The 12,892-nt window shown below is 31.5% G+C and overlaps 1 long non-coding RNA gene across 5 annotated transcripts; it reads left to right on the plus strand.

The window, feature by feature from the left end:
* Positions 1–2,615: 2,615 nt before the first annotated feature.
* On the plus strand, positions 2,616–12,619 carry LOC133788652 (uncharacterized). Of its 5 annotated transcripts, XR_009873308.1 has the most exons (7): positions 2,616–3,188; positions 3,277–3,325; positions 4,422–4,500; positions 4,780–4,812; positions 4,906–5,036; positions 6,693–6,887; positions 9,580–12,619. It is a non-coding gene; the product is annotated as an uncharacterized LOC133788652 (long non-coding RNA). The 5 variants fall into 5 exon arrangements; XR_009873306.1 differs by having other exon boundaries at positions 6,693–12,619; XR_009873307.1 differs by lacking the exon at positions 6,693–6,887.
* Positions 12,620–12,892: the final 273 nt, after the last annotated feature.

Consider the following 12,892-nt stretch of genomic DNA (forward strand, 5'->3'; position numbering starts at 1 on the left):
ACTCCTTTATGTTTTTATGTGCAGGAAAATAGTTTTGATGGCGGGAAAGGTTCTTGGAAGCTTGGGGATGTGTATTGAGGCGGAATAGAGTCAAAGGACCGAGTGTTCGATTCGAGGATGAAGTCTCTTTAATAATGGTTTTATATGTATTTTCCGCACTTTATTATGTAATTCATTTATTTACAATTATGTTATGTTTTTCTTTTAAAACAATGGGATCTCATATCCTACTTTAAATTTATGTAGTTTAACATTTGTTTTTACAAGTTTTTAATGAAGTAATAATTATTTCACTTGTAAGTTTTATTAAAGATTAGTGTCTATGTATAGTTGTTGATAGTGGTCCAAAGTCTAGAGTAGTTGGGTCATTACAATACGAGTATAAGTGTTTCCTATCCTACTCGATTGCATGCATATTTTTTTATAATTATTTTACATATATATATATATTTATAAATACATTTAATTTCAGTGTCAGATAGACACATATGTGGAAGTCTTTGATTTGTACATGCCATTATTTTTAATGTTTTATTTAAAAATTTCATTCAAATTTTAAAATATTATTTAAAATCTAAAAAAAAAATTCAAAAACATTTAAAAAATACTTTAAATATTCTTTTTGAAGGAGAAATTATTTTACACACTAAAAATATTATTCATTTATAAATTTAATTAAAATAAAAAAAATGAAAAAAAACTTTAGAAAATCTTAGCTTAAGTTCTAATTTAAAATATAAAATTATAAAGTTAAATGAAAATAAAACCTAAATAATAAACTGAACATACATTTAAATCAAATCTTCATTTTCTATTTCTAAAATAATTTTTAATATTAAAATGAACTTTTAAATAAAAAATAAAAATAATGACATGGACCAATCAAAGACGGCCACATATATGTCTATTTCACACTTAACAAACAAGAACCTACAACTATCAAGAAAATAAAAATTATTATTAATATATATCCAATTTGTTATCCAAAATAACTTAATTATTAATATTATATGATGATAATAATATCTTTCAAATTTTGTCCACCTAATTTATTTAATTTTAATTAAATTAAATATATATAAATAAAAAATTTGTTTATCTAAGTTAAAAATTTTGGGTATAAATTTTTAGTTATTAATATTTTGTAGTATAAATTTTTGATAAATTAAAATATCACATTAATATTAAACTCAAAACCCAAAACCCTACTATTATTATAAACATTTAAACACTACTATTATTAATAAAATTGCACATTACTTATTAAAAATAAAATTACAATGCATAAAATATGACATATATACTAAATCAACCTATTTGCACATTGATTTTGTATTTAAATAATTAAATGATAAAATATGTTTTAAATATACTAATTAACTAAATTTTTATATTCCAAGCAACTTCCAATTATTTATGTAATAATAAATAATTAATATTTTACTACTAACCTGGTAGCACTCAAAGTATTGAAGGTGAATAGAGATGTGTGTAATCCTGAAAATAAAGTCATAATAATAAAGTTAAATTTTTAATGTAGTTATATTTTTTTTTATATAAAAATATGTTAATCCACCAAACTATATTATATATATAGAAATTAATAACAATAATATTTATATATTTATTAATATATACAATTTATATATTATAAATATTATTATTAATATATATCCAATTTGTTATCCAAAATAACCTAATTATTAATATTATATGATGATAATAATATCTTTCAAATTTTGTCTACCTAGCTTATTTAATTTTTATTAATTTAAATATATAAATAATTTTTTTTACCTAAGTTATAAGTTTTAGGCATAAATTTTTAGTTATTAATATTTTGTCGTATAAATTTTGGATAGATTTTAAGATTATTGGGGTAAAATTTATATATTATTGGGTCAAACCAAAAAAAAAAAAAAAAACAGCTGAACCTACAACTATCAAGAAAATAAAAATTGGGGTATTTAAGTGCTACAAAAAAAATAATGTTTTTTCTACAAATTACTCTTTAAAAATATATTAATAAATTACAACAATCGACAAGCCAAAATAAAAAATGAAAGCTATAATTAAAGACTTACCTCAAAAATAGAGAAAATAATTATTTGAGAGAGTAAATGATTATGAATAAAATTGAAATGTAAATCCAAACACCCTATATTTTGACAAAGATAATGATGGAGCTCAATATTATTTTTAAATATATAATTTTTATTTTCAACCAAAAGAAGTAAAAAATAGATATAAATAATATTATTTTTAAATTACTTGCTTTGTGTATTTTTTTTTGCTCTAAATTGTTGGTGTGTTAATTCTAATGTGTTTAATTCAATACAATAATTTTTACATTTATTGACTCCCTAGTATGTCTTACACTAAGTACATTAAAAGTTTTTTTAATGATTAGAATTGTAGGTGATTAAAAATTAATGGAGTATTTGCAAGTAGACTAGGTGGCATTTTGGACTTATATGTAATGTATAATAATAAAAAAAACAGAGACGTTGAATATAATAATAAAAAGAAACCATAATTTAGACCTATGTTTCTTTCCCCTAAATATAATTATAGTATATTATTATTATTATTATTATTATTTTAAAAGTTGAAACCCTATTCTCTCTCCACATTCTTAGCTAGCCAAACTCATCAGCCGCCCCTCTTTCTTTCTTTCTCTGATCTCTTCTTTCCTCTCCTCATACCCTATGTTTCTTTCCTTCATACCACCATTATCTTCGCCAACTCCATCTCCCCTCACCCAAAAATAGCTAGAACCCATTGTCCTTCCCTCACCATCTCCGACCTCAACGATCCTACCCGGGTCGTGAGGACCCACGTGCAAGTGTCCGAATCACCCAGGCCCATCTCGGCCTCCTTCGTGCGTGACCCCAAATCCAGGTGACTCGAACCCAGACGCGACCCCAACTTAGCCCTCACCACCATCTGACCACCCTTGCGCCACCTCACCTCGCCTGTTTTCACACCAAACCACGACCAGACCAGGAGTGATTTCTGCCTCTCTTCTCTTCTTTTCACATGTATATATATTTTACCCTAATAGAGATGGTTAATGGCAACAATGCCTTTGGGAAAACCATTTGCTCAATTTGCTACGAAGATCTCAAGGCCATTGTTGAAGATCTTCAAGCTATATCCATTTGCGGCCATGTCTTCCACGAGCTATGGTTAGTTTCCTCTCTCTCTTTATATATATATATATATGTATTTTTCAATTACTGGAAAATCAATTTTCATGTTTATGTATATACATAGGTTTGTCTTGGAATGACTAGGAAAGGACAACAAAGAGCTCAAACAGGAGGTAATAATGCATTTCCATTATTAGAGACCAAGAAATTAGGATACAGATTTTGTCTTCTTGGGAATTTTGTGGAAGAAATGAATAATCATCATATCAAATTGAGGTTACATTAAGGAGTAATAAGGAGTGTAGTCTCTAAGTTTAATTTGTATTTATTGTATTGGGATGTTGACTATTCAAACTTATGTATGTATTAGTAAGAACAAACATATAAATTTTTTATGTTTAAGCTACTTTCTTGCTTTCACGCCTGTAAGTTTTGGTTATTCGGCTTGTGTATGTGTGTGTATATATTCAGATATGTTCTATATCCTCACTGCAAATTTAATTTCAACCACAATATTGATTTCGTCATTGTGATCGAGTGTTGGGCTTGGGCCACTTTCTTCACCATCTTATTTATCAAATTAAGTGTCTATTCTCATTAATTTTTCTTTTTTTGTGTGTGATTAATTTTTTGTTTGTGTACTGTTGAAATATTTTTATAATTTAATTATGTTTTTTTTCCTCTAATGTAAGCATTTTTTTAGTATATTTTTATTCTGTTTAACTCTGTTGTGTATTTGTTGGCCAAGTTGTGGTCTAATGTGGCTGTAATGATGTGTGTTTCGGAGATGGATATATTGAGAGACAGAAACTTGGAATTGTGTAATGCTTTGGCTAGCTCAGGGAAGGTGGAAATGGTTATGAATAAAAGGGTTGGTCATGCATTTCCAATCCTGCATAACTCTAATTTTTCTCAACTTCGAACTCAGGAACTGATGTCCCATATCAAGACTTTTATCCACCAATATGTATTGGTGAATTAATGGTTTTTTTTTATATGTTTTAGGGTATAACAATGGTTTTATAGTGATATTTAGGAGGCTCACTAATTATGTTTATATTAGTTAAGTTTAATTACATATTTTTTTTATGGCAAGCCACCCAGAAATGTATTGATTTTATTTTGCTTTGTCTTTGCTTCTTTTATGGGTTTTAGTTCCAAAATTTCTAGTGGTTTTTTCAATGGAGAAAATAATGGTAAATTTGAAGCTCCTATTGTGGGTTTTATGCAAGTTCTCTAATGGGAGTTATCGTTTTTCTTGAACTATAGTGGAGTCATTGTAACTGAAGAGGAAGCACAAGTTGGAATTGTTTGCCGAATGCAGTCATCTGACAAAAGCAAGTTTAAGGTTTATTTATGAAACATATTGCAGGACTTTTGCATGAAGTTTACTGCTTTTTGTTTTATCTTTTCATTTTGTTATGGGTGATGTGTTTTGTATTTATGCTTTTCTTAAATAATCACAAGACCTTTAAGAATAAATCAACTTCTTTTACTGTGTTTTCTACTATGTAGTCGCTTTTGTTGATGTTAGTACTTCTATTATGGTTTGTCTTTAACAAAGTTTCCTCCAAACATATTATTAGGTAGTAAATAGTTTCTAATATTAGCTTTTTTGGGGTTGCAGGTTTGTGTAATATTTGGCGTTGAATTTCAAAACGTATGGTAGTTTTGGTTCTGTTCGTTTATAATTTTTTTTTATACTTTGTTGTTTTTGTTCTCTGGTTGTAAACTTATTGTTTTGTTGTGGTAGAGACAAGACCTAGGGAGGCTGAAAAACAGGAAAAGTCTTCTACTCATATTCTAAAATGGTAGTAGCTTGGTTTGGGTAAAAGATTGGCCTTTGTTGATAGCATTCTGAGGCATCAATCTTTTAAATTTTAGGTAATTTTCTTACTATAAAGCTATTCTTTCTTAATTTTTTTTAATATTGCATGTGTTTTTAATATGTTATTTCGTTACTATATCCTGAAATTTGTTTGAATATTGTATGTTTTTTAATATGTTATTTGGTTACTATATTTATTAACTATTTATTTATGTGGTTGTTGCTATATTTATATGTTAACATTTTTTTTATATGTTACTATATTAAATATATTATTTAGGATTTATTAAATATACTTTTCAGAGGCGAGTGTAGGTTTGTAGGTTATAAATGAATTTGTATATGATGGTACCTAAACACTATCTGATTTGAGATAAAAATGAATTTCTATAAGATAAATATGGTAATTTATAATTGAATTTGTATGGGAAATGAGATGGTACCTTGTGATTCGTGCTGATTTACTCACTATCTGATTTTGGATAAGGTAATTTTGCAATATTTTTGTGTGGCAATAATGATTAATCTTGGAACTTTGCGTAGATTGACCACCTCATTTGAGGAAAAAAAAAAGGGTGCTAAATTAATTTAAATAATACAACAATCAATGATGTATGATTATAAAGAAATTGAGTTAGAATTAATTTTGATAAACTCTATTCATGGTTTTTTCAAGAATTTGTATAAGATGAATAGAGAAAATCATAACTCAATTTGTATAAGATGTACCTTGTGATTCGTGTTTCGTTAAACTTTATCTTATATGAACCGACTTCACTTATTTGTGATTCACTACTTGTTTAGAGATAAAAATCGAATTTCTATAAGATGAATATATTAATTTATAATTTGATTTGTAAAAGATGAATATGTTTATTTACAACTGAATTTGTATAAATTTTACCTTGTGATTCTTGTGACTCACTACTTGATTTGAGATAAAAACTGATTCTGTATAAGATGAACAGTATAATTTCTTTAAAAAAAAATTAATTTGCAATATTTTTATGTGACAATAAAGATTTATCTTGGAACTTTGCATAGATTAAACGACTGGTTTGAGAGAAAAAAAAAAGAGTTGTAAATCAATTTAAATAATACAGCAATCAATGATTTATGATTATAAAGAAATTGAGTTAGATGTAATTATGATGTACTCTCCTACTTGATATTGGTAGGAGAGAAAAATTCTATGTTGATAAAAATAATTGATATGATAAATCTTATATAAGAATGTGATTGTGATGTTAAATTATAGATATTATTTTAAAATTAATTTAAACTTAATATTGTTTAAAAAGATCTTAACATAATGGATTAAATTTAGAGATTATTTATTCTGAATGATTTGATTATTTATTAAGTCACAGTTTTTTCAAATAAAAAAAATTTTAAATACCAAAATAAAGGCTTAGATTTCAAAATTTTCAATCAGAGTAATTGAATATTATTTATTAATGCATAGAAATTTGAAACATAAATATCAAGTTTGATATTTTTATCATCCACGTTAACAAAAAACCACGTAAAGGCATTGATCAATTTTTTTTTATTGAATTTATTTAAAAATATTGAAGTAAGTTTGAAAGTTTAAATAAAAAAATCAAGTGTGGGAGTAGTTTCTCCAAATCCCAACTATTTCTGTTAATGGGTTGTTTGGTTCACAACTATCATAACAATCTCATTAACTTTCACTCATTGGTCTATAAAAGGACTTGTTGGATTCACTTGTTAGAAGGCACAAAACAGAGAAGAGAAGAATACAGTGAAGAGCAATACACAGACGAACGAGAGAAAATTCAGATGAAACAACAGAAAAGTCGGATTAGAAGAGAGAGCTTAAGTGTGGAAATCAAGATTTAGTATTGAGAAAGTGTAACGCCTTGCTAATTAGGGTCCATTACCAGGTGTGTTTTGAAACCAGTGCTGGACTTACTAACAAGTCATTTGGACTAAACACGTGATTAACCACTAAGGTTTGGGTACTAAAAACTTTTGATCATTTCAATAACACTTCCATTAAGTTAAAGATAAGTTCTTTACATGGGATCCCAAAAACATTAGTTTAAAAGTCTGTTACAAAACTCAGATACACATTAAGTCGTCCTAAGCGGAAAAAGCTGGGCTAAACCCTAGTTCCTCTGAGCATCTCGGCCATGGTGGTCGAGTGGACTGCATATGTACATACCACTGCTAATACCCTCTGACTCATGGTTGGTTGAGCTTCTCTTTACCTTTACCTGCACCACAAAGCACCTGTGAGCCAGAAGACTCAGCAAGAAAACTTAATCAACAGTTCAGTGAATAAAACAACCATTAAACGGTAATAACTGAATCCAGTGCACTCATTAAACCCAATTGGAGACCATAGAGTCACACAAGTGCATGTCGCACTTCCTTTCAAGTTGTTGGCATCCGAGCCAATCAAGTGCATGTTGCACTCCCGGTGTGGCCCAGCCATGGTGGCCTGCACTCCACGTACATTATGCCAATCTTAGCTTATAAACTAAGTCCCTTATACCCTTGACTTATAAGTCAAGCCATCACGTGCCTCCAACTTATAAGTTGAAGCTTTGAGATTCTTAACTAATAAGAATCTCCCAGAACCCATCAAATTCTCAACTAATAAGTTGATCTCCATTTAACACCCTAGTGATACCCTAGTTTATAAACTAAGCCTCACATTCATACAAACAGTCTCATGTTCCATATAGCCCACCTAACAGATAATCACACAATGCATTATAATACATCCACTCAACAGTTATAAGCATAATCATAATTATGCACGTTACAGCATACCTAATCAGACATTCACAACATAATCATAATCATGTTCATCACCTTAACTGCATTCACATAACAGGTGCAGTTTTCTTACCTTTGGTCCGTATGCGGGTTACTAACGACAACCCTTCGAGCACGATCCCCGATTCAAGCCCTTAGCGAAAACCTAATCACAACCGCGATAAAGAAATTCCCATCAATAACCGGTGAATAACAACTTCCAGACCAACTCTTAGCCTCCGGGACATCGAATTCCACTTAACAAGGAAGTAGGATCGATCCTGAGCCCAAACGGCTAAGTTTCCAATCTAAAAATCCCATTATGGTCAATTTTCCCCTTAAGAGCCGTGGCCCCTCCCAGCCGAGCCGCGACCCGCCTCTAAAACTAGAGGCGGCCTTCCTGGAAACCAACGCGCGCCGCGGCGTGCCCCTGAGGCGCTGCGGCCCGCCCCTGCATCCGAGCCCTGCGAGCCTAAAATCCCCTTCGCAGGCCGTGGCTCATCACCACGAAGCCAGAATTTTCTGGGTTTTTCTGCAACCGAACCTAACCAAAACTCACTAAATTCCATCCCAACCTTCCAATTAAATCCCCACAACCAATATACCTTTTACCAGCAATCAAACTCAACTAAATACTAAACTAAACTCATCAAAATCTCAAAACCCAATTTCCCAATTAACAAACATGCATAAACTCTATAATTCTAGATACACCAACTGAATTAACTTAATATCCCTCAACTAAAGATCCTTACCTAAGCTATATGACTCCAGTAGCAAACCTCCTAGCAAACCCCCTGGTGTCAAGCCTTCCCTCCAAGAAAGACCCTTCAAGATAATCAAATTCACAAAAAACCCAAGGGAAGAAGTGTAGTACGAGAAAGAGAAAGGAAGAGCTGCTGTGTTTCCTTTTTTCCCTGAAATTCCTTAAACTTTTAATGTATATCCCAACCAGCTAAATTCCAAACCTAAGTGGAAAATACCAAGTTACCCCTTACTCTTAGCTTATACCTCAAATATTAATAAGGGCATTTTTGTCCTTTGCTTTAAATCCCGCTAACCACGATTTACATCCTATAATTCCCGCTACTTCCATTATTCTCACACAATTACCAATAATTTTCCATTACCCACTAATTCCTGGTAATGTACTAAATTACTAGAACACACCCCAAATCGGGTATTTAGACCTCGTTGTGACTTTTTCGCTAACTCGCTCATCGGGACCGCCTCCTGTTGAGTAACCCAAATATATCCACATAATAATGTGGTCTCAATCACACAAACACATATTCACGTTTACGCCCCTAACGGGTCAAATTACCAACATACCCTTCTTATAAGAAACGGCCTCACATACACATATTTAATATCTTTAATATACAAGCATGATTATATTATAATATAATTCACATATTAACTCAATTATTGCCTCCCGGCTCCCTAATCCAGGCACTAAGCCCTATTAGGAAATTTGAGATGTTACAGAAAGGTTGTGCGAGCTGGGTTTGGAAAACTATATTGAGAAGCACAACTGTTGGGAAAGTGCTTGCTCAAGGATTGAGAGGAAAACACCTATGTGATTGAGTGTTTAAGGAGTTTGATCCAAGATTGTTCCGAGAAGCTCCATTGAAGTCTTGTACTCATATCATTGATTGAATAAAGAAGAGATAGTGGTTCCTAAAACTGGATTAGGTTCAAGATCACATTGATCTTGTTCTGAACCAGTATATATACTTGTGTTGATTTATGCTTTCATATTTTTTGTTTTCTAATTTTTTGATAATTAGTCTTACTGATTTGTGTTCTTAGATTCATCTCTGGTTTACCGAGGTTCATCTGAGGTTCTTGAACTGGGAAATTCATTTCCAACATTATCAAAGCTCGGTTTCAGATCAAAACAGGAGAAGAAAGTTCAAGATCCTAGAGCTTCCGCATTACAACTAATACAGAACACAAGCTAGAAGACTATGTCAACCATGGGCAAGTTCGAGCTTGAGAAATTTGATGGTACAAAGGATTTCTCATTGTGGAGAGAAAGTCTTAAATGAATTTTGGTACACTAGAAAGTAGCCAAGATTCTTGGAGATCAGAAGTTGCTGGCTGATAAGAAACCTGAAGAAATAGCTGAGATGGAAGAAATGACCTATTACACCATAATCATGTACATATCAAATGGAGTATGAAGGAAATTGACATCAGAGACTACGACAAAGGGGTTATGGGATAAGATGGAAAAATTATATTTGAAGCCTTCTGTTTCTAACAAAATTAATTTACTTGAAAGGCTTTATGGTTTTAGAATAAATCATGTTATGTCTTTAGATGAAAACATTGACAAATTCAATGAAATCATTGTAGGTTTGGCAAATATCGAGCACAAGGTGGATGAGAAAAGCCAAGCAATAATCTTGTTGCACTCATTACCAATGGCATACCAAGAAGTGAAAGCTACAATAAAGTATGGAAGAGATATCATTTCACTAGATGGAGTTCTTGGAGCATTGAAGTCCAAAGACTTTGAACTTCAGTTGGAGAAAGAATCCAAGAAGGATGACGCTTACTTTGTTCGTGGAAGATCAACAAAGAGAAGCTCTTCAAGAAGCCATACACCATTTCACTCACGTTCTAAATAAAGAGGAAAAGATTCAAGAACATGTTATCATTGTGGGAAAATTGGACATATCAAGAGATTTTGCAATTTGTTAAGAAATCAACAAGGGTCCAGATCAAACCAGGACCAAAAAAGTGTTATATTATTTCATATAATATAATGTTAGATTAAATAATGTGACAAAATGTGATTTGTCACACCTAGTAACATATTATTGAGAGTCACAAAAATTAAACACATGTGTGTGCTCAAATATGACATATTTTGGAGTTACAAAATCAGTTACGAATTTGTAACTCCCAAATATTACCCAATAGTGTGTATATTATATGTTACACATTTGAGATTGGATTTCACAAAGCTATGATGAAATATGGCTGTTGGAGACATGTTTTTAAATCCCAATAGGTGTTTGGAGGTTACAAAATCATGTGGGAAAGGATTTGGGACATTTTGGAAAAATGACTTTTTTGTGCTGAAAAAGGCCTGTGGCCGCGGCCACTGAAAAGTCCTAGCCGTGGCCAGTGAGACTGACAGCCTATTTGGTTTTTCAGTTTTTTCCAAATTGAACGGTTCTAAAATCCCAAATAACTCACAAATCTCCATTTTAATTCCATAAACATCCAATTAAACATTGGTAACAACCATGGGGTTGGTGGAATTTGAAATTCACAGGGGTATCTCAAACTCTATAAATGGGAGCCTAATGCTCACTTGTAAGATACACCATTTTCCATCCACAAAGCACTTGGCTGGAAAATACACCTTGAGGCTTGATTATTCCAGAAAGCATTTCTAAAAAATCTATGAGAGATCCCTTAGTGCTTGAGTTAGGGGGAAATAAGCTTTTCGACAAAGGTTCTAAACATTGTTCAAGTTGGTGATCCCCAACCCTTTTCACTTAGGTTGTGTAAGTGAGAGTTCACTATTATTTTGTTCTTACATTTTTTTTCTCTATTGCTTTTTTTCTTATTTTCATTTTCTATTTACTTGTAAACTTTTGTTTAGAGTTGTAATCTTCTTTTCTTTTGTTTCAAACACCTTTCCTTTACTTGTAATCTTTTGTTTAGAGTTGTATCTTTCACCATTCTCTTCTTCTCCTCCTTCTTCTTCCTTTTCCTTGTTTGTTTGTATTTTCAGTTATAGAGTTGTAACACTCTTTTTAACCATCATCTTGTCCATTGTATTTTTTGCATAGAGTTGTAACATTTCTTACCATTTCCATTGAAATAAAATATATTCTCTAACAATCAAAAGTTTAATTTCCTTTTTTCAATGGAAGGTGAGACCATCAAGATCATGAACCAAGACCTAGTCAGGTTTGATGGATCTAATTTCACTAGGCGGCAAGACAAGGTGAAATTCCTTTTGACAACACTCAAGATAGCCTACATCCTTGAGTCATCCTTGGCACCTCTAGCCAAGCCATCCAACAAAGACACTCCCAAGGAGGTGGAGAAAAGAAGAAAGAGAGAAGAGGACAACCTTCTTTGTAGGAGTTATATCCTTAATTCCCTATCCGATAGGCTATATGACCTCTATACCAATACCAAACCCGCGAATGAGATTTGGGATGCTTTGGAGAGTAAGTACAAGGCTGAGGAAGAAGGTACAAGAAAGTTCCTAATTTCTCAATATTTTGAATTTTCTTTCATTGATGGGAATACTCTTTTACCTCAAATTATTGAGTTACAAGTGATTGTAAACAAGTTGAAAGTTCTTAAGATTGAGCTTCCCGAGGCCTTTCAAGTTGGTGCAATAATGGCAAAATTACCACTAACTTGGAGGAGCTATAGGAAAAGAGTTCTCCATAAGAATGAGAATTACACTTTGGAAGAGATCCAAAAACACATTAGAAATGAAGAGGAATCGAGAATAAGTGACAAGGGTGTGAATGAGTCTAAAGATGAGACTTCCAAGGCCAATGCGGTTTCACGCAAGCATCCAAAGGGCAACAACAACAACAAAAAGGGTAGTGGGAACCCTTTAGGTCCAAAGAAAGATCATGGACAATTCAAAGATGTGAGACGTCATTGTTTTGTTTGTGGAAAACCCGGGCCCAATGCTAGAGTATGTAGGTACCGAAATGACCCACATTAGAATGAGGTAAATGCTATAGAAAAGGAAGAAGAGATCCTAGCATGATTACCATGTTCATGTTCCTTGTTGGGAAAATTTTTATTTTTTAATAAAGTTTGTACTCTTGAAAGCTATCAATAAAATTAAAGTATTATTCTATGATAATTCTTTATTTTGCTATGAGACATTTGTGAGAGACATTAACAAAGTTTCAAAATGAACGTGTTAAAATAATAGGTAAGAGTGTACACCTATTATTTCATAATGTGATTATTTGTTTGAGAAATTCTCACATTATATTTGTGTTCACATTTTTATTTTATGAAATACATAAAAGAAAGAGAATAAGTAAAAGTTGCTTTGAAAGAAGTGTGTCTTGCTTTAGCAAGCAAATGAATCTAGATAAACATCGAGGTTTTTTATCTTGATCTA

This window comes from Humulus lupulus, chromosome 7 (assembly GCF_963169125.1).
Source record: "Humulus lupulus chromosome 7, drHumLupu1.1, whole genome shotgun sequence".
NCBI lineage: Eukaryota > Viridiplantae > Streptophyta > Magnoliopsida > Rosales > Cannabaceae > Humulus > Humulus lupulus.